Source organism: Propithecus coquereli, unplaced genomic scaffold (assembly GCF_000956105.1).
Source record: "Propithecus coquereli isolate 6110/MARCELLA unplaced genomic scaffold, Pcoq_1.0 Scaffold780, whole genome shotgun sequence".
NCBI classification, from domain to species: domain Eukaryota; kingdom Metazoa; phylum Chordata; class Mammalia; order Primates; family Indriidae; genus Propithecus; species Propithecus coquereli.
Window position 1 is genome coordinate 187,885 of NW_012153952.1, and position 26,046 is coordinate 213,930.

Below are 26,046 nucleotides of genomic sequence, written 5' to 3' on the forward strand. Positions count from 1 at the left end.
CCACACCCCCAGAGCTCTCCAAGGGCAGCTATTCCTCATCCACCCCACTCTCACCTTTGCTCAAAACCTTCTCCTAAATTCACCTGGTGTCCTCTCACCACCTGCGCTCAGGGCACTCCTGCCATCCTAAAGGGCTTTAGCCCCTGCCTCCATCTCTAAGTCCACCCACCATCATCCCCCCTTCCAAAGCCCCGGCCCAAAGGCTCCCTAGCCAACTCAGTTCTAACAGTTCCTTTCTCTCCTAAACTTGGGCCCCCCCGACACTCTTAGAATTGTTAAACCCTAGTTGAAATCCTACATCCCATCTCATATTCCCTAGGTCAAACCTTAGAAGTGTGCCAAGTGGAAAGTCTCAATGAGTGAAAACCAGAAGACCTGCCCCTGTGACCCACTTTCTCTACATGCAGCCTTGATACTGATTAAAAAAACAACAGCAAAAACCAAAAACAAAAAAGCAGCAGCAGGGCATGTTTAAAGATTTATTGAGTTAGGTGAGAGGACAAAGGAACACAGGGCAGAAAACCTCAACAGGAACTCTTGGTCCTGAAAAGTCACACCAGGAGTAGGCAGGAGGACATACAGGCTGGCCGAGACAAAAGAAAACCAGTCTCCCCAGATCGTGGCGCTCTGTGGCATAACTGGGCAGGGCAGATCCAGCAGAAAGGTCTCCCACTCTGGACCTCAAGTCCCCAGGGTTGCAGGGCTTCCCCTCCGCAGAGCAAAAAGTCGATCCATGTGATGCTGAGGCAACAGGGGCAAGAAGATCTGGCGACAGATGCGTCACGTGGCAATATCACTCGTCACTCTGCTATGCCAGTGTCCATGATCAACTCCCAAATGATCTAAGGAAGAAGTCAAATGAGGCCAGCAGCCTGGAATTGCCATCTCAGAAACACAGGCTGACTTAGCCTCTGGGCATTAACTCACCATGAGGAGGCCCCTCCAGGGGAGCTGGGAGCCCCAGGTCATCATCCTGAGAGGGTCAGTGCCTCCATCCTCTGGGGCTTCCTTCACAACCTGCAGATCCAAGGCAGCAACCCTGGAGTGAAGAGAAGCCACACAGCAGGGGGTTACTAAAAATACTTGGTCTCAAATATTATGTCACCTTTCTTCAAGCTGATGTCAACGAGAATACCCCTGATTAGTCAGGTATGAGCTGTCAGGTTTTTTCACATCAAACTCATCTCAAAAAGGAATCTCAATGCTTCCAGAGAATAGTCAAAATAAAAACTGTCTTAAAAGTCTAAAACAAGCTGGGTGTGATGGCATGCACCTGTAATCCCAGCCACTCGGGAGGCCAAGGCGGGAGGATCACTTGAGCCTGAGTTGGAGACCAGCCTGGGCAATTCCATCTCAAAAAAAATGACCTAAAATAGCCCCTTGCAGGGCAACAGAGCAGATGTACAACTGGCAGAAAGACAGTGTGAGAGCTCGCTTTCAGGGCTCCTCGCACTGAAGTCCCACTGTGCCTTGTTGGAAGCACACGACACCCCAGCAGTCATCCCTCCATGCTGTCCATACCTGCCTGCACATCTGTCTCCCCAGCAGGACTGGGAGCTTTTGCTCACTTTAGTCTCAAAGGTCTCCTCACATTGCTACCTCTCCCTGGAATAGCTTCCTACTGCCCATCACATCCCATTCTTTTAAAGGCCTGCCCAGGCTCACCACCTCCAAAAGGCCGCTTCTCTTTGCAAATCTTATGGCAATGACTATATACCATCCAACATCACACTTATTTGTGAATAGTAATTCATCTTGGGCCAGGCACAGTGGCTCACACCTGTAATCCTAGCACTCTGGGAGGCCGAGGCAGGAGGATCGCGTGGAGGCCAGGAGTTCGAGACCAGCCCGAGCAAGAATGAGACCCTTTCTCTATAAAAAATAGAAAAATTAGCCAGGTGTAGTGGCATGCACCTGTAGTCCCAGCTACCTGGAAGGCTGAGGCAGGAGGATCGCTGAAGCCCAGGAGTCTGAGGCTACAGTGAGCTATGATAACACCATTGCACTCTAGCCTAGAAGACAGAGTGAGACCCTTTCTCTTAAAAAAAAAAAAAAAATTAATCTTGGCTCTTTCCACCATCTAAAGTGTACCTAAACCTTGACACTGACGTAGCCTGGAGAAAGGCCAGGCTAAAGCATCTCCCGCCACTGACTCTCACACATAGCCTGCCATGCCCATGAGATCAGACGGTGTTCACAGGAGGGAAGGAGTGTGTGAAAGCGCCAGCATTTGAAAGGGACAGGTGTGAACCCTCCAAACACGGGAAACGGCTTTCAGCAATTCCTCTCCCTGCATTATTGATGACCAGAGCACAGGCAGCCCGTGATCACTTTTGAATGCAGGTGCACACAAGGGCAGAGCGAGATCTAGGAAGAAAAGCAGATGCCAGCGACCAGTGGAATAGGTTGAGTCCAGGAAAACAACCCAGGCAAGTACAGGATCCCAATAGTGGCCCATGTTTCCTGAAAAAGCCCCATAAAACCTCCCTGCCACAAGGAATCAGAGAGAAGTCACATTGTGCAAGAACACTGGACAAATATTAGGTTTGGCAATGATAGGAATCACGTGGTCTAAAGTATCACAAAAGTCACCTCTATCATGACTTTCTTTTTCTTTTAAATCCACATTTACAAGTGAAGACAACTTTTTCTTTTTTTTTTTTTTTCTGAGACAGAGTCTCACTCTGTTGCCCTGAGTGCCGTGGTGTCAGCCTAGCTCACAGCAACCTCAGACTCCTGGGCTCAAGCGATGCTCCTGCCTCAGCCTCCCGAGTAGCTGGGACTACAGGCATGCACCACCACAGCTGGCCAATTTTTTCTATTTTTAGTCGCCTGGCTAATTTTTTTCTATTTTTAGTAGAGACTGGGTCTCACTCTTGCTCAGGCTGGTCTCAAACTCCTGAGCTCAAGTGATCCTTCCACCTCGGCCTCCCAGAGTGCTAGGATTACAGGCATGAACCACTGTGCCTGGCCCAACTTTATTTTTCAAATGAAGAAAGTTAAGTTCTGGATTGGTCACTGACTGAAAGTGTCAGAGAGGGATTCAAAGCCAGGGCCCAGAGTCTCTGTTGCCTAGATCTACCCATTTTCCATTATAACATGCTCCCGGCTAACATCCAGGGAGAGATGGCAGATACCCAGGTACCTCTCATTACCCAAGTGGGACTTGGGAGGTTTCTCCCCTACAGCAGCCACTGAAGGGATGAGAAGGGCCAGAGGTGATCTAGGTCGGCGGGGGTGGGCAGTGGATCTGGGGACCCATGGTACCACCTTCATCTCACCTCTCAGCTCCCCTATGTCATCACCCAAAGCCCCTGGGAACATGTACAGGGCTGTACTAGATGCAAGGAACCAACACTCCAGAAATGGACCAGAGATCTTACCTCAAGGACACTGAGGTCTAGAATGTTCCTAACATAACAACTCCCATGATGCCTCTGCACACAATGGACTCATCTGCAAGAGACAAGAAGCCATGAATGAGCAGCTGGCTTGTCCCTGCTCGCAGTGGGGCGTGGTAGTTACCAGACAGTAAGCATTCCACAAATGTTGGCTGTTACTATTTCTTGAGCAAACATATTACTTCCTCATGAAAAAGGAAGTAATTAACTCTAAAGAGTAGGCAGTGGACTGTCTATGGCAGGGTGGCCAACGTTTACCTAATCAACAACAGGCTGAAAAGGATGCCAAAGCCAAGTTTACAGGAGTGTGCCATGGCTGACTGGCAGCGACTCTGCTGGTCATCAGGGGGAACTTAAGCAATACACATAGCCTGGTCCCAACAGCAGGGAGCAGGAAGTAAAAGCCCCGGTGATAACAGCAACACACATGGCAGCCCCCTAAACCCTGGAGGCCCCGAGATGTGTGCAGAATTGAAAAGCAGGAGTGGGGGAAAGTCCTGGAACCGTAAGGTGAGGCTGTCGACCCTCCCAACACAGGGCAACCCTTCCCACATTTCTTCTGCCTGCACTACCAGTGACCAGGACATGGGCAGACCGTGATCACTTACGAATGCAGGTGCAAAAAAGGGCAGAAAGTGAGCCAGGAACAGAGGCCAAAATTAGCAGCCAACAGACTGTCCAAGCGCCAAGCCCCAAAGACCCTGAGAGCTGTCACCTTTTAATACAGCATAAAGATCCCATCTGCCCCCGTCAACAGAGTGCACAGCAAGACCAAATTCTGGTAAAAACGCCTAAACTGTTCATTCACCCCACAAATACTGAGTATCTACATGTAGCCAGGCAATGTGGGTTCAAAAACAAGAACAGTCAAGGTCTCTGCCCTCACAGACATTTTGCAGTTCCCCTACTTTACAGGAAGTCAAGCTCAGGAGAATGAAGTAACTTAGCCAGGATGTGACCCCCAAACCCAGCCCCGCATCTGCTACACCGGGCTTCCTCCTGCACCAGGGCCTTCCAGACAGGCCTCGGAAGCCGGCTGAGGGGCCGGCTGGAGGCAACCCGGAAGGCACCCCCCTTCCTTCAAGGTGCTCACGAGTAGCAGCACATACCCAGGGACATCCTCGCACGCAGGACAGCGGGCGCCCACCAGGGCGTGCAGATCAGGGTGCTGCCAGGAGATGAGGGGGCGCTGGCTGCAGCAAAGCCAGCAAAGCCGTCCGAGGGAAGAGTTTTCATCTGTCTCCAGGAGAGCCGCAGAGCCCAAAAGGCCTAGGCAGAGAAAAAGCACGGGGAAGGGGCTGCAGCACAAGGCCGGGGGTCAGGAGTCCAGACTCTGCCCTCTGGGGCCCTGGGAGCGTCCTCGATTCAAACCTCAGCCAAACGGTCCGTAAAACGGAGCTTTTAGCACTCCTAAACGTTATGGAGGATAAATGAGTTAACAATCATGAGGACTTGGCACAATGACTGACGCTTTGTAGGCAACCACTGACAGACAAGCGGTTTCGGGGGTTTCAGATGCCAGGAGTCGAGGTCAGGGATGGGGGCGTGAAAGTCATGGGGGCTCTGGCGCCCCTCAGCCCGCGTTCACGGCCCCGAGCACAGCGTCGCGGGGTCCGTTTCTCGTCATTGATGGGCACTAAGGCTTCCGCAAGGAGGCTGGGCGGAGAGGGGGTGGGCGGACAGGGGTCCTGGAACCCCAAGGGGCCGGCTCAGCCCGGCGGCGGCCAAGGGCGCAGCTCACCCGCCAGTCTCTTTCCCGAGGACACACGAATCCCGAGGGGCCCACCCTGGCGGACAGTACGGAGCACTGCACCAGGGGCCAGGCCTGCTCTCCTTGTTCCCCCTGCGGCCTCAGTTTCTCCTTTTCTAGGGGAATGGGGTACGCAAAACCAGCCTTGGGAAGCCGCCGGGGGTTCCCGGTCAGATCGTGCCTCGAGCGCGGCCCCTCAGTGACCCATCCGGGGCCGCGGGCTCGACGGCGGAGGGAACAGAGGGCTGTGCCGGGAAGCCGCAGGCCCCGGATAGCACCCTCAGGAAGATCTCTCCACGGATCCCAAGTCGGTGGAAACGTGCCAGGGCGCGGGCGGCAGCCTAGAGCGGCACCTGCTCCTGGCAGAACCCGCGCCCACGCTCCTGCATCGCCCCCTGGCGGAGCGGGGCAGAAATTCATCCAACCGAGCATCTCTTCATCAGCGGTTAGTCCCACCACCCGCACCTCCACTTACCCAGGACATACTTACGGAACATCAGCTTCCTCATGCCTCCAATTATTCACTCATCCTTCCATCGGTCCATTCAAATATTCATTCATCCATCCATCCATTCATCTCATAATCTATGCATCTAGACTCCCATCCATCCAGAAAATCTATCCAGTAACTATTTCCTAATAGGGACTGGACTAAGTATTGGAAATATAACAAAGAAGACAGACCTGATCACTGACTTTATGTTGGTTACATTCCAGTGGGAATAATAACCAGTGAGCCAGAAAATGCAATAATTAAAATTCATAGTAAGCGGTTCACCGCCTCTCCCACCGCCCAATGAGCTGCAGCGGCTTAGGCGGGCAGAACAGGGCCAGCTCTGCAGGGACGGCAGGGAGCCTGGGGCTGCAGCCAAGGGCCCCGGGGCAGGACCCCAGCGGGCAGGGGTCTGTCTAGCGAGATTTGCGTCCTGCCGAGCGCGTCAGCAGAGACGTGACGCCCTGGTGTCCACCACGCCCCTGGTGGGCTTCTCGATGCAGCTGGAGGTTGGCACACCTGCGATCCCAGATGCACGGACTGGTTACTACCTGAACCCTGCCGGTTTTGAGGCCTCAGACCCACGCATAATTTGGCTCATCTCCCCAGCTGCCCAGAAATTCAGCTCGGATATTGCCAACGGTGCCCTACAACCCTGCAAAATGAAGGGCAGAGGCGCCAGCAGCTCTGGGTGCGAGAGCAGGACCGCAGGACACTCTACGTACCGCTGCCCTCCGCGAGGATGGCATCTGCGTTACGAAGCCTCACTGCTTCACCTGAGCCACCCAGCCTGAATGTACTTGTCTCCCTCCATGTCCCCTCGCCAGCCTGTTTTCATAGTGCACTTTATTGTGACCAAAAAATAAAAATCGTAATAAGTGCTACAAAGGAAATGGTGGTGTGAGCACAGTAGCTGTGTGACCTAGTTAGCCAGGATGAGCTAAATAGAGCAAGGGCCACTCAGGGAAAAGTCATTTAACCTAAAACCTGATGGAGGAGAAGGAGCCAGTCATGCAAACATTAGCAGATTATATTCAGGAGTATATGTAAAAGGTAAAACAATGTGAACAATGTGAATAAAGTTCATAGAAGCAGGTTAACAATGTTTTTCATAACATGATGCCTGTGTCACTACAGTGCCTGCCAGCGATGCTGCAGGAGAGTACAATCATAATGTTAAATAATGACTAACATTTTGGGGCACACACAATATTTCAGACACTTTGATCTATTTAATCATCATATCAATTGTTATGGACTGAATGCCTGTGTCCCCCCCAAAATTCATATGTTTAAACCCTACCTCCTATTGAGATGGTATTGAGAGGTGTGGTCTTTGGGAAGTAATTAGGATTAGATGAGGTCATGAGGGTGAGGCCCTTGTGAATGAGATTAGTGTCCTTATAAGAGTCCCTAGAGAGCTCGCTTCCCCCTTCTGCCATTTGAGGACACAGTCAGAAGACAGCCATCAGTCTATAAGCCAGGAGGAAAGCTCTCGTCAGATATAAAATCTACTGGTGGCTTGATCTTGGACTCCCAGCCTCCAGAACTGGGATAAATAAATTTCTGTTGTTTATAAGCCATCCAGTTTATGGCACTTCATTACAGTGGCCCAAATGGACTAAGACACCAATCCTATAATGTAAACATTATTATTATCCCTTTTGTCAATGAGGAAATAAAAGTTCAGAAAGTTGAATTTAACTTGTCCAAGGTCACGCGGTCAATGTGTCAGGATCTGTGCATGGTCTGAGAGTTAACCTCACTTGGGAGCTGACAAGTTACCCTGTTCCTGTCTCATGGATGCTGGTGGAGGACATGAAATTCCTAAGTCAGAGTCTGGGGACTTTATTATTCACGGCAAAATCAGTAGAGAGAGCTTCATGTTCATATGGGTTCCCCATGCCTCACAAGTCCCATGGGAGTGGCATGGTGCCAATGATGAATGCCTACACACACAGTGTGCTACAGGAGAGGAACACTGAGTTTGGGGGAGTCCCCATTTTTACAGTGAACAGAGTAGCCTACTTTTAGCCTGGGAGAAGACTTCACCTCGTCTCACAAGGTTGCTCACTGCAAAACACAGCCCTTAGAAAATGCCCAGCTAGAGAGCAGTCAGAGCCTTGCTTTCTTGGCATGCCCGGCAAGAATGTGCATAGATGCTCAGGGCTAGTGGTAGATTGCCTCCACCAACAGTAGGCATCAGAGTCAAAATTCAAACCCAGAAAGCAGTCTAAGAGCACTTGAATAGATGCTTGAAAAGGTGTTTCATAATATTTAATTTCTATTACTGATCAGAAAAGTATATTTTAGAATACTTGAACTAAAAGGATATTTTCACCATACACAGCATACAGACCGTCGTCATCGACCAATAACATTATATTTAAAGGTGAGCTTTACGGCAACAGACTGTCTAATATTACACAAATATGAATATCAAATGGCAAAGATATCTGCTGTTTGGACATATCCACTTGTCTCCCAGACTAACACCCTGCTATAGACAATGTTCATGTCCCTCCCAAAATTCCTTGGTTGAAACCTAATCCCCAAGGAGATGGTATTAGGAGGTGATCAGGTCATGAAGATGGAGCCCTCATGAATGGGATTAGTGCCCTTATAAAAGAGGCCCTAGGAAACTCCCCTCTGCTACGTGAGGACACAGTGAGGAGATGGTCATCTACGAACCAGGAAGCGTGTCCTCACCAGACACTGAATCTGTTGGTGTCTTGATCTTGGACTTCCCAGCTTCCAGACTCTGAGAAGCAAATGTTTGTTGTTTAAGCCACCCAGTCTATGGTATTTTTGTTATGGCAGCCTGAACGGATTAAGACAGACCCTGATTTCCTTGTGGCATCCATTCTTCCCGTTGAATTCAATCTTGTCGAGAATGTCAACTATGGCGTCCTGCCCTTCCCTGACAGTGGGTGGGCATGGGATCCAAGCTGGGGAAATTGTACTTTCTTCCTTGTATTTGTATCTTGAGTGTGGGGAAGCCTGGATTCTAAAGAACCTAGCTGTGGGGGCATGAGTGGGGTCCACCCTCAGGCAAGACTTAACATCCAGAAGGCTTTCCTCCTGCTCCAGTCCCCTCTTCCTCTTCTTGGCCCATGAGATGTGAGACTTATCACATCTCATCATAATGATTGGTTTTCTGGCATCTGTCTTCCTCTCTGCCTGGGATCGTGAAGGCTGACAGTCTCGCTTCTTGGTATGCCAAGTGTTTGGTGTTTAGTAACTCTAGAACCAATGAGAGGAAAAGCCTAGAGAGCCATGCTGCCCGGGGGTGGGAAAGATTCCACTCTTTTTCCTCCTCTTGGAAACTTTCTTGCTCCAGTGACACAATTCATTAGAACCTGCCTTGAGTCCTGCCATGGGAAGCTACTTGGCATGGGATGGGCCCACCAGGGAAAGATTTTTTCCTGTGGCCTTTGATTGAGATGGCAGGGACCAGAGCAGCAAAGATGTAGGCAGAGCGGAATCTAATCAAGGCACCTATGAACACAGCCCTCACACAGCAGCTGCAGGCCTGAGGCCCTCCTACCTCCCAGCACCCTTCCTGGGTCCGTGCTACCCGCTGCCCATCAGCCATGGCACCCTCCCGTGAACCTGAGCTTTACTAACCATCGCTGAGCAACTACATATTGATCAGAGTTGGCCAGCCTGCTGCACACCAATCACTTGTCTCCTCTTTAGAGCTAACTACTTTCCTTTTTCATGAGAAAACTTGATGTCTGTTCAGGTAATAGTAAGAGTGAACATTTGTGGATTCCTTACTATCTGCAGATACAGTGCCAATTGCTTTCCTTCTGCCCACCAGGTCCTGCTGTGAGCTGGGATAGGTCAGCTGCTCAGTCACGGCTTCCATGTCTGTTGGTGAAGTGTCCTTGTGTGCAGAGACTCCATAGGAGTTGCCATGGTCATATCTGGAGGACGCTGGACCCCTGTTTCCCTAAATAAAAGCCACAGTCCATTCTCTAGACTGTTGAGTCAGTTCCTTGGTGTGGCCCACTGGTCTGGGTGGGTCAGCCAGTCCACAGGAAGGCAGGGCTTGGAAGGTATCTCAAAAACTAGTCTTAGATTTAGGGTGGTGTTATCTATGGGAGCAATGAAGAAAGCTAAGATCTTTATGACCATTAGCTAAATGACTCCTGAGTAGTAAGCAGGCATAGGAAAGAAAGCGAGGGAACAGTGGCTGGTTACACACACACACACACACACATGTGTTTCCACTACCACAGTTCCCACCTTGTGGCCCTTCATTAATTTTATAAAGGGTGATTTGAATAGTGCCCTTGAAGGGCAGGAATGATGTTCCTTCTGACCCCATCACAGGGAAGAGGTGGACATGAGAGGTGGACAGGTGGAAATTAGTTGCATCTTTATGAATGGTGATAGCTAGAAGGAGGAATCATCTCAGATGTGACCACCTGCAGCTCCCTGATACCCGCACCCCCTTCCTTTCATCACTGTTGTAGCCCCCCACAACACACACACACACACACACACACACACACACACACACACACCCACACACAGCCTTGCTGGACAGGGCTTGCCTGGTGAGCTCACCCAGGAAGGAGTGGGGACTCAGCCAAGCATCCCAAGCACCGAGACCCTGAAAGGTGACCTGCACATGCTCAATACCTCCCAATCCACCCTCAAGACAAGTTAGATGAGGGACCTTAGAGATGGGTGACTCCTCCCAGAGCTTTGAAAAGGGAGGAAGCCCATATCCTTTGGCCCAGAAACTAATTTTCAGGGTCAAAGTTTGTGTAGTTAAGGGCAGCATTTCTCAGAAAGCCTCCCTACTACTTGCAAACCTTTCTCTTTTTTTAATGCCCTGTACAAGTTTCAGTGTCGCAGGTTTAAAGTCTTTTGCTTCACCTCAAGTAGCTTGGGGGGATAAATTCCCCCAAAATGTTGCCCTTCACAGACATTCTCAAAGGTTTTTATTAGAAGTATCATCATTTAAGGGTTAGACGGTGCAACATAGGGTTGTTACCTTGCTGCGCCAGAGAAGAATGTGCTAGGAAAATATCTTCTTTCCTTTAAGTCAAGTGCTTTTTGTGCCATCAGCTCAGCCAAGCATCCTCAGCATCTCTGCTTCTCAACTGTAGACTATGATGTAAATGGTGCTCCCATGAGTTGTGCAGTACACAACCTGCGCAACCACATGTGGCAGTCCTGTCTACCCTCAGGGTAAACCTGGCACATGTCCCTCACCATAAGCAAGAATCCAGAGTGAGTGTGAAGGCAGAGGTCCGCACACAGAAGGAAGCAGAGATGCAGGACAGGGATGGTGTTCCAGTCCTGGTGTTTGTTGTCTTGGAGACTCAGCTTGACCTTTACCCTTCCCTTTGTTTGATTACATAAGTTTTCCAATAATGTATTTCCTTTTTAGTGTAAGTGAGGCTTCTGTCACCAACGCATCCTATCTGAGAGTTTTGCTGTTGCCTGAAGCACTGTGAGCATTTTGTTTATCCAGGTTGACTTTCCCATCTGTGACACTGGCCTACGTAACGAGGGAGTCCAGCAAACAAGGCAGCATGCTGAGCTCTTGAAATATATGTGTTGTGACAGGCTTTGCTCATGGCATTCAGACAACAGTCTGTTCGCAATGGCTGACCCTTTATTTGTCTGCTGACATAAAAACCAAAACTGCAGACACGCTCTCTGCAAGCTCTGGAAGGGATGCCTGTTTGAAGTGGATCTTTTTTGCCTGGAGAGGGGGTGTTGAGGGCCCATCCAGCCAGGGGTAGGCTGGCAACTATGTCTGCCTGGACTCCCTCAGGAGTGGGCATGGGGGGCTTGAGGAGTCTGTGCGGGTAGGAAGAGACCACCGGCCACTTGGAGCCGCTGGTCGTCAAGACAGACCAGTAGCAGCAAAAGGGGGTGAGCACACTGCTGAGTCAATGGGCCTTCTGTTCACTCATCCATCCACTCATTCAGTTCATGGTAACTGAGTGCCTCCATGCGATGCTGCGCTAGGGGCTCGGAAATAGAGGTGGGTGTGCACAACAGATGTGTAAACTAAATAAAATCTCGAGCCCCCCAGCTGACTGAATAGACCCCCTCTTGGCCAAGGGGACCCCAGAAATACCCTAAAGCTGAGTTGCCAGCCATGAGTAGGGAGGTCAGACACTTCTCATCGTGCCCCCTCCCCTCTTGGAGAGATCCTTTGTAACTCATTAGCAGGTCTAAGGCTACACGAGACAAAGCTTAAACCACATCTGCAGGTCATCAATTTGCTTAACGGATCACTTGCGTCTGGGTGTATGTCTGGTGGCTTGTCTCTGATTAACAGACTTCCTTGGTTGGTCCGAGTGCAGTGGGGTTTACAACTAATTGATAACAAGCAGTTACAGGTTCCCTTGTTCCTTCTCCACTCACACTGCTTCACTTGATCAGCCTTTAAATAAAAAAGAAAAAAATAGACTTCCTTATCTTAATTTAAAACATTATAATCCTTTAGACAAAGCTTCATTTCTTTAATCAATCACAAATCAAAGAATCTTTATTTATTTATTTTTTTAGACCCCCCCCCCCCCAAAGAATCTTTAAACCTACCTATAACCTGTAATACCGTGCTTCGGGATGTCTTGCCTTTTCAGGCCAAACCAAGGAACACCTTCCATGTATTGATTTATGACTTTATGTGTAATTCCTGTCTCCCTGAAATGTATAAAATCAGACTGTAACCCCCAACCACAGTGAGACCACTTGCTCAAGGCTTCTTGGGCATGGCTCTCTGGGCCACGGTCACACATACTCGGCTCAGAATAAACCTCTTTAAATTATTTTACAGAATTTGAGTTCTTCTGCACTGGCAGATGTCTATCCCAGCCAGATTCTGCATGAAGTTGAAAAAGGAATGAAAAAAACAACTATGCAAACAATTTTCAAAACAACTATTCAGTTAATGATTCTTCCCCATAAAGGTGCTTGAAAAGCTATACCACTTTTCCAAAAACTTTTTTTTTTTTTTGGTATAATGGCTGGGAGGTAAAGGGATGAATGAGAGAAATCCATGGCGTCTGTCTTCCTCTGAGCTTGTATTCTAATATAATAATCCACCAATATATCAAATAAGGTTGGTCGCATGAATGCAAGCGTGCTTTTATATTAGTAAGTCTAGAAGTATATCAGATAAGGAGGTCCAAATGTGGTAAATATCGTAGAATGTGGAGCAAGACAGATACTATGGGTTGAACTGTGGCCCCAACACCTAGTACCTGGAAATGTGACCTTATTCAGAACTATGGTCTTTGCAGACACAATTGAGATGTAAACTAAGATGAGGTCATACTGCAGTCGGGCAGGCCCTTACTCCAGTATGGCTGATGTCCTTGTGAGTGAGCAGAAGGCACATTCAGGGAGAATGCGACCTGACTACACAGGTAAGAGGATGGAGCGATGCAGCTGCAAGCCGAGGCATGCCAAGGGTTTGACGGGCACCACCAGACACTAGAAAGGGGCAAGGAAGGATTCTACCCAGAGTCTCAGAGGAACAATGACTCCACTGACACCTTGATTTTAGATTTCTAGCTTCCAGAACAGTAATAGGATAAACTTCTGTCATTTTAAGCCACCCAGTTTGTGGTATGTTGTTATGGCAGCCCTAGAAAACCAGTACAACAACGTCCTTAACATTTTTCTCTACCACACCTTACCTATATTAGTAAGTTATTTAATTTTTCTGAACTTCCGTTTTTCAACTTTAAAATAGATGAAATATTCAAAATGATGCAGCCAGTATGGAAAATAGTATGGTGGTTTGTCAAAAAATTATATAGAATTACCATATGATCCAGCAATTCCACTTCTGGGAATATACCCCCAAACAACTGAAAGTGGGATCTCAAAGAGATATTTGTGCACCCGTGTCCATAGCAACATTATTCACCACAGCCAAAAGGTGGAAGCAACTCCTGTCCATTGATAGATGAATGGATGAACAAAATATGGTATATACACACAATGGAATATTATTTAGCCTTAAAAAGGAAGGGAATTCTGACACATACTATAATATGGATGAACCTTGAGAAATTATGCTAAGTAAATGAGTCAGTCACAAAGAGACAAATACTGTATGATTTCACATATATGAGGTACCTAGAGTAGTCAAACTCATTATAATTTATTAAACTAGCTTACTATAAACCAACAACTATGCAGAGCACTTACGGTACTGTTTCAACTTATTATTTTACCTATTTTTTTTTTTTTTTTAGACAGAGTCTCACTTTGTTGCCCAGGCTAGAGTGCCGTGGCGTCAGCCTAGCTCACAGCAACCTCAAATTCCTGGGCTCAAGCGATCCTCCTGCCTCAGCCTCCCGAGTAGCTGGGACTACAGGCATGCACCACCATGCCCGGCTAATTTTTTCTATATATTTTTAGCTGTCCAATTAATTTCTTTCTATTTTTGGTAGAGACGGGGTCTCGCTCTTGCTCAGGCTGGTCTCGAACTCCTGAGCTCAAACAATCCGCCCACCTCGGCCTCCCAGAGTGCTAGGATTACAGGCGTGAGCCACCGCGCCTGGCCTATTTTACCTATTTTTTGAATTTTTCTTCTTTTTTCTTTTTTTCCCAGATTCCCACACTGCTTATGAATTTTTAATTGTGATAAAATACACACAACATAAAACTTACTATCTTAACCATTTTTAACTGTATAGTTCAGTAGTGTTAAGTACATTCACATTGTTGTGCAACCAATTTCCAGAACTCTTTCCATCTTGCAAAACTGAAACTCCGTATCCATTAAGCAACAACTCCCCATTTCTTCCTGCTCCCAGCCCTGGCAACCACCATTCTATTAATAGTTTATTTATATAGCTCATCATATCTCCAGTAAACATTTGATAGAATTTAATATCCATTCAAAATTTTTAAAAATTCTCGGAATAAAATACGTATCTTAAACCATCAGCCAATATCATGCATAATGGCGAAATCACAGAAATTTTCTTCTATTTTTATCCTGGAAGGCCCAGAAAATTAGTCAGGGATGTCTGATGCACTTGGCCAGGAAAACCCAAGGTCTTATGAGTGAAGACCTGATGTGGCCGTTAGAATGGTGAAAGACAATGAACCAAACTCGAATATCATTATCTTGAACGCCCAAGTTTTCAGGCAAAAAAGTTACAATTCTCAAGCCAGGGAGGTTAAAGTAATTAGCCAGAAACATCTGTTATTTAGCAAGGCAAGTCCAAAGTTGTCCAGGGAAACACTAACTGGCTAAGACCATCCTGATTCATGAGCTGAGAAGATCGTTTTCTCGGATCGTTCATCGCAGATAGAAGGAAAGTACAATGTTCCTGGCTGAAGTTATCGGTCTTTAGCCAGGACTCCCGCTCCCCAGGGCCCAGAAGACTAAGTCAATTACACCTTCACTGAGCCCCACACTGACCCCCTCTCCAGAGCCAGCAGCCTTCAGCCCAGGACGACAACGAACCAGAAGAAAAACCAGCGACAAGGAGGCTGTGGGGGTCGGAGGATCCAGCTAGGGGACCCAGGAGGAAGACGGTGCTGAGACCTAGGTGGTAGCTGATGGGAAGACCCCCATCTCATCTCAGTCTGCCGGAGCATCCAGTGAGGGCCAGAGGCCACCAAACAGGACAAGACCCAGCCCAGGGGCAGTTCGAGAAGAGCCCATCCTGTCTGAGAGGCCCAGAGGGCTGGACTGGCCGAGGTTTCCATTAAGCCTCAGTCCCAGCCTGCAGGAGCCCTGGGCCTATTGCTCCTGAAAGACGCAGTAACAGAGGATCAGTAAGAAGCAGAGGAGGATGGACAGACACAGCAAACTCTCCAGCATGGTGATCATCGTTGATGTGGGGACGGGGCCTGGAGTGTCTGCAGGTCTCGAGTGGTCAGTTGCTTATTCCCACCTAGACCCTGGGCACCATCTCCTTGGAACAATATGTCCAGCCAGCCATGATTCCATCCCTTCAAACAAAGGGGCTCCAGGCTATGGGGATCTCTCAGCCACTATGAGGTCACAAACTCCCAGATGGTGGAATTTTGTCCTCCCAGCTACAGCTCAATCCTTTATTAATGCAACCAGTATGTTGAAAGCAGGACTTCTGACATGTAATCATCAATTTTTTTTGCCCCCTGTGTGTTTAGACTTGCTAAGTGGATGTATCTTTTCCCTACCCCTAAAAAAATATCAGGCAGGCCTCCGAACTTTTCTGATCATTCTTAGGCATTAAAAAGTCTTGCAATCACTAAAAATGGAAAACACAGTTTTCATTACATAATTTTAAATTTCCAGTCTAATATATGAATTATGTCTTCAATGATCGTTCATAGTAAGACTTCTCCCCACCAGCTGGGGCCACGCACAGGGTGGGCTGCTGCCTGCTGGGGAGGGGATGTGGGCCTTCTCTCTTCACTTATGCAGATGTGTTTCTCTTCGCCAGGAGTTTTCTGTCCTCTCACCCACTGCCAGCACTTCCCGGATCAAAACAGAAGGGGTAAAAAGTGAGGAGGAGGGACACTGCTCTTCTGTCTGGTACTGTTCCAAGAAGCCCACGCCCCCTCCAGGGTATTTAATGCTGAGTATTCTCGCATGGCCTCTTTCATGGGTTCTTTGGAGACTCCCCTCCTGTCACCGTTTAGCTGTGCCCCACTGATGTGCACAGATCCTCTTCTTAGGATCCTCTCACCTTGGCAGGCTCCCTCTTGGGCAGGACCTTCTGGGTACCAGTCAAATATTAGAACCACAGATTCTACACCTGCAGAAAGAGACTATGAACTTTTGACTCCGGAGTGGGTCAGGCCCCGTCACCTGTGCTCTCAACTTCAGGTGACAAATATCAAGCTTCCTCATGACCTGCCGAAGCTCCTCTTGCTGAGTTGCAGTGATATGCCTGGGTTCTCTCCCTATCTCTTCCTCTTGGGGGCAGCGGGTGAGACTCATAGATCCCTTATTTTTCCTAAGAAATATAATTAATAATTCCCCCTCTCTTTAAATTCTAATTCTACACTGTTAATACCCTTCAATTGGAAGAGAGGATTCAAGAGTCACAGGCAACTATTTTTTGGTTATTTCCTTCCTTAATTCTACATCTGGTCTGATACCTTCTTTGGAAGGCAGCTGCCATTTTATCAGATGGAACCTTCAAAAATCACCAAGATTTAATCATTTTTTACCTACCACAACAGCAATTACATTTTATTTTGTTTTTATCGTTTGTTTCTTAAGATGTGATTTTATACGGTCCATCCCTCTGCCTTGGCACCTTGTTGGTGTGTTGGCTGCAACACCCATTGTAACATCCTGTTCCACTAACAGTCAACAAGCATCAGCCACCCTCCCAGGCGCCTGGCCTCCTGCAGGCCCTGGGAATGGAGGAATGAATCGGCCAAGGTTCCCTTGTTATAGGAACAAGGAGTGCAAAAGAAAATCTAGGTTTGACGGCTAGGCATGGTGGCTGATGCCTGTAATCCTAGCACTCTGGGAGGCCAAGGTGGAAGGATCACTTGAACTCAGGAGTTCAAGACCAGCCTGAGCAAAAGCGAAACCGTGTCTATACAAAAAATAGAAAAATTAGCCGGGTGTGGTGGCATGTGCCTGTAGACCCAGCTGCTCAGGAGGTTGAGGCAGGAGGATCATTTGAGCCCAAGAGTTTGAGGTTGCAGTGAGCTATAATGCCATGGCACTCTAGCTGGGGCGATAGAGCAAGACTCTGTCTCAAAAAAAAAAACAACAAAAAAAACCAACCAGAGAGTGGGCACAGCTAGTGGCAGGGCCACCTCAGGTCCAAGAGGCACACTGGCCCAGGATACAGGCAGTGGCAGTGCTTGTGAGGATTTGGGGTCATGCGCCCTCTCCCAAGCCTGTCAGGAACATGGAACATCTGTCTGCAGTCTCTGCCACTGAGCACATCTGATCAGGTTCCTCAGAGGCAAATCTAATCAGGTCTCTGCGAGTCAAGGACTCTTGCCACCCCCAATCCCGTGTACTTAGGGGACCAAGTTTAGGGAAGCATTTGTCTCCTGCGCACATCTGTGGGCTGGACTGCCTCACTCTCATATTCCAGTATGGGGCCATGTCTCAGAGATCTCAGTCTGACAATGTTCAGAAAAAAAAAATACAGGTAGAATGCATTCATTCATTCGTTCAACGTGGCCAGCCCCTGAACTATGAATTTAGTGGTGAATCAAATAGCCAGATCCCCACTGGACCTTTACACAAAGTCCAAACTAAGCACAATTCACCAGCTCATCCTAGAAACAGCTCCTATGGCGGAAGGTTGACAATTTCTGCAGATTAATATCAAATTAGTGACCAAGGAGCACCTTCAGAACAAACGGAAAAACAAAGCAAGTGAGGAAAAGTTTACTTTCAAAATTCTATTAATAGCATTTGGAAAGTATCCCAAGCCCTCCAGCGTCCGAAGTTGAGCTCCGCCCCGCCGGGGGGCGCTGCAGGGCCGCTGGCGCAGGTTCCGCCCGGCGAAGGCGCCGCTCTAGGCCGCAATCCGCAGCCTCAGCTGTATTTCCGCCCGCGCTGAATGAGTGGAGCTTCCTGGTGGTGTGGCCGTTGGGGTTGCAGTGCCTTGCCGTTCGGAGCCATCTCCCGGGATCTCCAGCCATCGCGCATTTTGCCGCTCTGTCTGCCCAGTCTCCGCCGCCGCTCGACGCCAGGGCGCCGGGGTGAGTCCACTGCGGGGCGCGTGGTCTGCGCTTCTTCCCGCATCAGGGAAAACTGAGGCCCCTTGGGGGGCCGGGAAAGCCGGCCGCAGGTCAGGCCCGGCCCCTGGTGCAGTGCCCGGTCCCCTCCACCGGGGTGGGCCTGTCGGGATTCGCGCGTCCTCGGGAAAGACACTGGCGGTGAGCTGCGCCCTCGGCCGCCGCGCGGCTTAGCCGGCCACGTGCTGGCGTCAGCGCACCTGTCCCCGCTGCGGGAAGGCTTAGTGCCCGTCAGTGACTACAAACTGGGGCCCGGCGACGCTGTGCCCGGGGCCGTGAACGCAGGCAGAGGGGCGCCAGAGCCCCCATGACTTTCACGCCCCCATCCCTGACCTCGACTCCTGGCATCTGAAACCCCCGAAACCGCTTGTCTGTCAGTGGTTGCCTACAAAGCGTCAATCATTGTGCCAAGTCCTCATGATTGTTAACTCATTTATCCTCCATAACGTTTAGGAGTGCTAAAAACTCCGTTTTACGGACCGTTTGGCTGAGGTTTGAATCGAGGACGCTCCCAGGGCCCCAGAGGGCAGAGTCTGGACTCCTGACCCCCGGCCTTGTGCTGCAGCCCCTTCCCCGTGCTTTTTCTCTGCCTAGGCCTTTTGGGCTCTGCGGCTCTCCTGGAGACAGATGAAAACTCTCCCTCGGACGGCTTTGCTGGCTCTGCAGCAGCCAGCGCCCCCTCATCTCCTGCAGCACCCTGATCTGCACGCCCTGGTGGGCGCCCGCTGTCCTGCGTGCGAGGATGTCCCTGGGTATGTGCTGCTGCTCGTGAGCACCTTGAAGGAAGGGGGGTGCCTTCCGGGTTGCCTCCAGCCAGCCCCTCAGCCGGCTTCCAAGGCCTGTCTAGAAGGCCCTGGTGCAGGAGGAAGCCCGGTGTAGCAGATGCGGGGCTGGGTTTTGGGGTCACATCCTGGCTAAGTTACTTCATTCTCCTGAGCTTGACTTCCTGTAAAGTAGAGTAACTGCAAAATGTCTGTGAGGGCAGAGACCTTGACTGTTCTTGTTTTCGAACCCACATTGCCTGGCTACATGTAGATACTCAGTATTTGTGGGGTGAATGAACAGTTTAGGCGTTTTTACCAGAATTTGGTCTTGCTGTGCACTCTGTTGACGGGGGCAGATGGGATCGTTATATTGTATTAAGCGGTGACAGCTCTCAGGGTCCTGGGCTTGGCTGGGCCCCTCTCCCCTTACTGGGTGGTTAGTGGGAACTAACGTGACAACTTGGGCTTCTCTTCATGGGCCACTTTCTGCCCTTTTTTGGCCCTGTATTCGAAAGTGATCATGGGCTGCCCGTGCCCTGGTCATTGATAGTGCAGGGAGAGGAATTGCTGAAAGCGTTTCCCCGTGTTTGGAGGGTCCACTCCTGTCCCTTTCAAACTCTGGAGCTTTCCCACACTCCTCCTTACCACCTTTTAACGCCTCCTGGCACCTGGTGTCTGGCTTGAGTGCTCCTTGTGCGAAGCTGCGTGTGCCTGTGAGGCTTTAACCGGGGTGCATCAGGGTGGGTTCCTGCATCAGGGAACCAGTGGGTTGGTGCTGGAACCTGGTGGGGGTTACCCTTTTATTCCCCGCCCCCTCTCGGTACTAGTCACATCCTGTGGCAGTTGGTTTGCTTGTCTCTTCGCCTTTCTTCTGGGACCTTGAGGGCAGTGTCTGAGTCTTGCCTCTTGGTTTACCCAGTGCCTGGCAGGTGGTCGATGTTCAGCAGTTACAGAACAAATGAAAAACAGGAGATGGGAAAAAACCGAGTCACTGTTGCAAGGGGATGGGGCTCAGCACATCGTGGCGTGTCAGGAAGAAGCTTTTGAGCAAGGGGGTGGTGAGAGCTATTTCCCACTGGCGCCGTAATTCATCCAGTGATACCCCCTTGACACGGGATTTGTCCTTGGTTCACTAGGATGAATTTCCCCATGGATTGTCGTCGTGTCAGGGACCAAAGCAGAGGTATAGCTAGGCATGGCTGATGTAATTGAGCATGCTATATGATTGGCCCTGGCCCCCAGATGACAGATGAGCCACTCCTACCCATAATGGTCCTTTGTGCCCATACCAGACTCTGCCACGCTGGTGTGGCCCACTCCCAAACCTGTCCCAGGTTCAGAGTCCCATTCAGTGTACTACTTCAGGACCAGTGCAAATTAATCAATGTATAAATAAGATGAAACTGAAGCCATCTGTGACGTAGACTACGCACAGCCCCTCTTTCGATGTGCTCTTCTTTTCCTGTTACTGAGACAATAGACTGATGTGAAGGTAATGACAGCCAACTTGTGTGAAGCATTTACTGCCTGGTAGCTTCTGTGCCAGGTACTCTTCATGTCCTTTCCAGGATGGGTTTGGTCAGGTGATGTCTAGATTGCTCATCTGGGGCTTCTTATTTTGCAGAGGAGGCATCTTGGTGCAGAGGGGCCCGTGAGAGGTGTCTCAATCCTGCCAGGAAGCAGCTGGACCATGGTGCTCCTGAGGTGAGTTCTGTCCTCTGGAGATCTGGGCTTTGTGTCCCACAAGGGCGCGTGCAGGTTCCCTGGGCATGATGTAGTCTGGGAAGTAGATAGAGGCGAAATGAGGCGGCTTCACCCTGGGCTCCAGTGTTACCCTCTTTGGGGTCATCAAGAATGCATTTGGTTCCTCTTTATGTATCTTCTGGAGTGTAGAGTCTTAGGGACCCTTTACATTGGTGTGTCAGCAGCAGAATGTCTGAATCGGAAGCAGGAAGGATTTTGGCATCAGATTCACCCGTACCCAGATCTCAATCACTTCACTGTTGCGTCCTAGCTTTGGGACCTTCTCTGATCCTCAGTTTCCTCATCTGAAAAAGAGAAATGCAGTGAGGTGAGCATTCTTAGCTCACACAATCCCTGTCTTCCACACCCTAAGAACTCTGCAGCTTTCTTACCTGGAGGGTCTTCTTGTCCTCTCCTAGCTGGGCAGGTTAAGTTCGTGCCGGACAAGGTGGCAGCTGCTGGGTCCTGTGCTTTGCTGTGCCACTGTCCCAGGTCAGGCCATTTTCCAGGCTTCTGACACTGGTCTGTGGTTCCAGCAAGCTCAGTGTCCTTTTCTACCCCTGTGCTCAAGGTGATTATAGACTGCTCGTGTCTTGGTTATTGGTGATATGGTTGCAAGGTTTTCCTCATGTGCAGAGGATCCATTCTCGTCCACTCCAGACGGGACAGCCTTAGGGGATGGTAGCAGTGACCCAGGATGGGCTAGAAAAACTGTCAGTGCATCCACCTCCCGAGACGCTGATTGCCCAGGTGTTTTCCTGTGGGTGAATGCAGGGTTCCCTGGACATGCCCTGAGCAGTCCAAGTGCGTTCATTACTTGCTGGCTTCTTGTCCCCTATAGGAGTGTCTCATCGTGCTGCTCCATGTACATCGTGAGAGGTGTCCTAGCGTGGATTGTGAGGTCCCAGGTAAGTGGTGTCCTGCCTGGTTCTCTAGAGCTCAAGTTCTCTGCAGGCTGCGGGGCCAGAGGTGTTTAGGCGCTGTGGAGTGGGGAGTGAGAACACAGGTGAAGGCTGCTTCCCTTTGCTCCCGGCTTTGTCCCCTTGGCTGTCAGGGACAGGACTGGGTCCTCTTCTGCCTTGGTGGGTTCGCTGCAGAGAAGGTGCTTCCAGAGCTTAGTTTGGGCTCTGAGAGAGGCCACTGTTGTATTGAGAGGAAATCAGCAGTGCGCTGGAAGGGGCAGAGGGCTGCGTTTTAGACTCAAACCTAGATCCGTATCCAGTGGCCAGCTGCGTGGTCTTTGAGACTCAGTGGAAATACTGTTGTCAGATAATCAACATTGTTACCACTGAAACCCAGTCTTTTAGAGCCCAAGGATTCCCAGTATTTTTGCCAATCTTTGTCTTCCCTTTAGCTCTTGGAGATGGGGGGTAAGTGATCTCTGAGAATCAGGCAGCACCCATAATCTTAGGCCGTAAGTCTGATCATTCCGCAGGGTGCAAGCACGGCCTCCTTCTCAGCCTATCCTCTCCCCTCTTCTGCCCCTGCATTCGAAAGTGATCGTGGGCTGCCCGTGCCCTGGTCATTGATAGTGCAGGGAGAGAAATTGCTGAAAGCGTTTCCCCGTGTTTGGAGGGTCCACTCCCATCCCTTCCAAACTCTGGAGCTTTCGTACACGTCTTCTTGGCAGCTTTGCCCCCTCCTGGCGCCTGGCACTGTAGCCTTGGGGCCCCACGGTCTAGCGCCCCGCTATGGGTCCCCTTCTGCCCAGCACAGTGTGGGCTACGAGGAGGCTTAAGGAAAGGGTAGTGAGGCAGGGCCCTGCCTCGGGGAGTTTGTGTTTATGGGCTAGTTTTGAAGCCACAATAGTGGTCACCCTCCTCCTAGGGCTCCCCCTGGAAGCTTTTTCTGCTTCCCCATTGCACCCCTGCCCACGTCCTCAGCCCTGCCTCAGCAGTGATTGCACCATCTGGGAGTTAGTTTGCTTATCATGCCCCCATGCCGTGAGCCTCTTGAGGGCAGTGCCCTGTCTTGGTTTCACGTTGTGCCTGGTGCCTGACATGTAGCACCTGGACAAAAAGAAGACGAGGAGGAAATGCATGGTTGTACAGTGACAGGGCTCGTCCCACTGAGCAGTGTCAGGGCGAAGAGTGCCCTTGAGCAAGCAGCTGTGATAGACACCTTCAGTCCTGGCCGGGGAGGGCCCGTGCGCCACCAGGGCAGGTTTTCCCTCTTGCCTTCGATTAAGGTGATCAGGTTAGAACACTGCTCAAAGTGGGCAAAGCACCATGTAGTCAGATACGTGAACGCAGCCCTTACACGCTGGATGGCAGGTGTGGGGCCCTCCCACCACGCGTTACCTGTCCCAGGTATGTGCTAGTTGCTGCCAGGCGTGGGCCACTCCCAAAAACTTCCTGGCCTTGGCTTCCTTTTTTTTAAAATAAATTTTAGCATCAATATTTGAGGTTTACAACATGATGTTATGGGACAATGGGTTACATATGTACAGTAAAATGGTTACTATAGTGAAACATTAACATATCTATCATCTCACAGTTACTTCTTTTAGTGCATGTGACAAGAGCAGCTCAAGTCTACTTAACAAAAATCCCTAATACAGTTTTATTAACTGTACATTAGATCTCCATTAGACTCGTTTATCCTGCATCTCTGCTACTTTGTATCCTTTGACCCCATCTCCCCATTTCCTCTCCTGCCGGGCTGGTAACCACTGTTTTTTATTTTCTAACATTCCACATAGTGTGAGTGAGATCACACAGTTATTTTGTCTTTCCGGGCCTGGCTCATTTCACTTAGCACGGTGCCCTCCAGGTCCAGCCATGTTGTGGCAAATGGCAGGATCTGCTTTCATTATTAATCTTTTCTACTGGATAAGTTTTTATCCCTCACTGCCCAGGGTCTCCTTTTCTAAGGCTGAGTGATACTCCATTGTACATACACACTGCATTTTCTTTATCGATTGTGTGTGGATGGACACTTAGGTTGTGTCCCTGTCTTGGCTGTTGTGAACAGTGCCGCAGTGGCTGGAAGTGCAGGTGTCTTTCCCAGGTGCTGATTTCGTCTCCTTTGGGTCCCTGTCCGGAAGAGGCATTGCTGGGTCTCAGCATCCCTTTAGCTTACACTGATACGTAACAAGCTGATCACACTTGACACATAGGATAACACGGATGTCATTCCTGCCAGAGATGGTCTGCAGCCCCCTGTAATCTGCCAGCCTCTGTGCCAGGTGCTCTCTGTGTGTCTGTTGCAGATGGGTGTGCTGTGTGCAGAGGCTCCGTGGGACATGTCGTTTTCATAGCGGGGCGCTAGACCGTGGGGTCCCAAGGTAAGATTTTTGGACAGTTCTCTGGAATCTTGTTTCTTTGCATCCTGTAAAGTGCTGTGCATATTTCCTGGGGCTTAGATGATGATGTGAGGGGAACTAAGGTGAAAGCAGCATCCTGTGATCCGCGTTGTGTCCTGCGGCGGGGCAGTCCCATACATGCCTTTAGTGGCTGCGGCAGAGGTGGGGCCTTCAGAAAATGTGGGTAACGAGAGCTCCTGGGGCATCTCCCTCCACCGAGTGCTGGATGTCAGCAGTGTGCCGTGATGGGACGTGTGTGGATTCAGGCACTGGGACTCTGATCCCACCTTTGAACCTGTCTAGCTCTGTCACCTGCTCTCAGCTTCCACGTCTTGATTCGATAAGCAAATCTGGATGAATAGTAGGTTTTTCTTTTGTTTTGACCACATGCTCCTGACCTTTTTCAACCCAAAAACATTTCCTTATTAACATTTTAAGGCTGGAAGAGTTTTTTGACTCCCTGTGGGGTCTTTGCAGGACACAGTGGCAGCTGCTGGAGCTCTGTGCTCAGTTGGGCTGCACCGCCTGACTCGAGCCATTCTCCGGGCTCCTGACACCGGCCTCCTGCCCTGCCTGGCTCTCCCTCTGTCCTTGTCTGCTCCTGCATCCCGAAAGTGATCACGGGCCACCCATGCCCTGGTCATTGATACCACAGGGAGAGGAACGCTGAAAGAAGTTTCCCCGTGTTTGAAGGGTCCAGATGTCCCTTCCAAACCCTGGAGCTTTCCCACACTCCAGCCTTTCTCCTGCCAGCCCTTCAGAGCGTGGGCCTGTGCAGGCCCCATGTGATATGGCGATTGGACCACATTTGGATCCCCTTGCCAAAGCCAGTCTGTGCATTTCTATGTGGACTGCACACTGGCACGAGTTCAGGTGGCACTGAGGGGCACATGTGAGAATCGTAAATCGTAGGTGCCGTTTTCCGAAATTGGAGATGTGTGTGCTTCTCCAGGAGCCATCAGTAATTTTGAATAAATGGAGAAAGAAGAATAAAGGCGGGGGCAGAGAAGCTGTGTTTCTGTGGGTGACCCTTTCTGGTCAGTTGCCCTGATTGTGAACTGCTTAAAAGAAAATCATTTCTTTTAAAAAATGAACTTTTAAGACAGTTTTCCTTTTGTACCAATTCCAATTTGGTGTGCATAAAGTAGGATCCCGGTCGGTTAGGACCCCCTCGGTGATGTCAGCTTGGGGAGGAGAAGGTGGTGCTGAAAACTAAATACCTGGATGCTTCCTCCCCCTTTTAGGTCTCAGCCTTAGATGCAGAGACCATGCAAAGAAGTCCCAAGGCCATGCAATCAGTGACCCCTGGGATGACCTAGGCCTCTGGGTTTGCCGATAATTTTCACCATGGTGAGTTAGCGCCAAGGGCTGGGAGCCTACAGCCAGAGGCTGAGCTGGTCTGTGCTTATGTGGATTCCTGAACCACTGACCTCACTCGTTCTTTCTTTTAGAATCTCTTCGTGGTGTCCGTGGACACCAAAGGGGCAGAGAATGGAGTGTGAGGTTGCCATGTGAAGCGTCACCAGAGCCGCTCCCTGCTGCCTGCTCAGAGCATCGTGGAACAACTGTTCACTCTGCACAAAAATTGGTGTCCAGACGTGGGAGACCTCACCTAGCTCTGAGTTTTGACAGCAGTGTCTCTCACAGGGCCGTGGACAGGGAAGGCCAGCCCCATGTCCCCTTGCCTGTGCCTACAATGACTTTTTAATAACCAAGACTTTTTGTTTTGAATTTGTAGCTGTTGTTAGCCATTTAATAAACCTTACAGACTTGCTTTGCCTGCTTTGTTTTTTTTTGGAGACAGTCTTGCTCTGTTGCCCAGGCATCAGCCTGGTGCCATGGCATCGGCCTAGCTCGTAGCAACCTCCAACTCCTGGGCTCAAGCG

At 49.9% G+C, this 26,046-nt stretch overlaps 1 long non-coding RNA gene across 1 annotated transcript; it reads left to right on the forward strand.

Moving 5' to 3' along the window:
- Positions 1-19,041: 19,041 nt before the first annotated feature.
- Positions 19,042-25,512, forward strand: LOC105825118. The gene is made up of 5 exons (XR_001138243.1): positions 19,042-19,101; positions 20,738-20,817; positions 21,698-21,764; positions 24,068-24,142; positions 25,405-25,512. It is a non-coding gene; the product is annotated as an uncharacterized LOC105825118 (long non-coding RNA).
- The last annotated feature ends 534 nt before the right edge of the window (positions 25,513-26,046 follow it).